This window comes from Lolium rigidum, chromosome 1, assembly GCF_022539505.1.
Source record: "Lolium rigidum isolate FL_2022 chromosome 1, APGP_CSIRO_Lrig_0.1, whole genome shotgun sequence".
NCBI classification, from domain to species: Eukaryota; Viridiplantae; Streptophyta; class Magnoliopsida; order Poales; family Poaceae; genus Lolium; species Lolium rigidum.
In genome coordinates, this window is record NC_061508.1 from 195575506 (window position 1) to 195577753 (window position 2248).

The window sequence follows — 2248 nt, forward strand, 5'->3', positions numbered from 1 at the left end:
ATGATTCACTTGTTTTCTCATGTCATTACCATTGTTTTGATCGCTGCATCCACTACATATGTTTACAAATAGTATGATCAAGGTTATGATGGCATATCACTTCGTAAATTATCTTTGTTATCGTTTTACCTCGCCTGGACGAGCGGAACTAAGCTTGGGGATGCTTGATACGTCTCCGACGTATCGATAATTTCTTATGTTCTATGCCATATTATTGATGATACCTACATGTTTTATGCACACTTTATGTCATATTCGTGCATTTTCCGGAACTAACCTATTAACAAGATGCCGAAGTGCCGGTTCTCGTTTTCTCGTCGTTTTTGGTTTCGTAAATCCTAGTAACGAAATATTCTCGGAATTGGACGAAACGAAGACCCAGGGGCCTATTTTTCCACGGAGCTTCCGGAAGACCGAAGAACACACGAAGTGGGGCCACGAGGTGGCGACACCACGTGGCGGCGCGGCCCGGGGGGCCGCGCCGCCCTATCGTGTGGCCCCTCGTCCGGCCCCCGAACCCGCCCTTCCGCCTACTTAAAGCCTCCGTCGCGAAACCCCCGAGGCGAAAAACCACGATACGGAAAACCTTACCGAGACGCCGCCGCCGCCGATCCCATCTCGGGGATTCCGGAGATCTCCTCCGGCACCCCGCCGGAGAGGGGATTCATCTCCCGGAGGACTCTACACCGCCATGGTCGCCTCCGGAGTGATGAGTGAGTAGTTCACCCCTGGACTATGGGTCCATAGCAGTAGCTAGATGGTTGTCTTCTCCTCATTGTGCTTCATTGTTGGATCTTGTGAGCTGCCTAACATGATCAAGATCATCTATCCGTAATACTCTATGTTGTGTTTGTCGGGATCCGATGGATAGAGAATACCATGTCATGTTAATTATCAAGTTATTACACATGTGTTGTTTATGATCTTGCATGCTCTCCGTTTCTAGTAGAGGCTCTGGCCAAGTTTTTACTTTTAACTCCAAGAGGGAGTATTTATGCTCGATAGTGGGTTCATGCCCGCATTGACACCGGGACAGTGTGACGAAAGTTCTAAGGTTGTGTTGTGCTTGTTGCCACTAGGGATAAAACATTGGCGCTATGTTCGAGGATGTAGTTGTTGATTACATTACGCACCATACTTAATGCAATTGTCCGTTGCTTTGCAACTTAATACTGGAGGGGGTTCGGATGATAACCTCGAAGGTGGACTTTTTAGGCATAGATGCAGTTGGATGGCGGTCTATGTACTTTGTCGTAATGCCCAATTAAATCTCACTATACTTATCATGTCATGTATGTGCATTGTTATGCCCTCTCTATTTGTCAATTGCCCGACTGTAATTTGTTCACCCAACATGCTTTTATCTTATGGGAGAGACACCTCTAGTGAACTGTGGACCCCGGTCCATTCTTTAATACTGAAATACAAATCTGCTGCAATACTTGTTTTTACCGTTTTCTCTCGCAAACAATCATCTTCCACACAATACGGTTAACCCTTTGTTACGAGCAAGCCGGTGAGATTGACAACCTCATCTGTTTCGTTGGGGCAAAGTACTTTGGTTGTGTTGTGCAGGTTCCACGTTGGCGCCGGAATCTCCGGTGTTGCGCCGCACTACATCCCGCCGCCATCAACCTTCAACGTGCTTCTTGACTCCTACTGGTTCGATTAAACCTTGGTTTCTAACTGAGGGAAACTTGCCGCTGTGCGCATCACACCTTCCTCTTGGGGTTCCCAACGGACGTGTCAACTACACGCATCACCTACCTACTACATGGTATTTATCCGCCATTCCAAAGTAAATTGCTTGAGTGCTACCTTTAAAATTCCATCATTCACCTTTGCAATATATAGCTCATGGGACAAATAGCTTAAAAACTATTGTGGTATTGAATATGTACTTATGCATTTTATCTCTTATTAAGTTGCTTGTTGTGCGATAACCATGTTTCGGGGACGCCATCAACTATTCTTTGTTGGATATCATGTGAGTTGCTATGCATGTCCGTCTTGTCTCGAAGTAAGAGAGATCTACCACCTTTATGGTTGGAGCATGCATATTGTTAGAGAAGAACATTGGGCCGCTAACTAAAGCCATGATTCATGGTGGAAGTTTCAGTTTGGACACATATCCTCAATCTCATATGAGAATAATAATTGTTGCCACATGCTTATGCATTAAAGAGGAGTCCATTATCCGTTGTCCATGTTGTCCCGGTATGGATGTCTAAGTTGAGAATAATCAAAA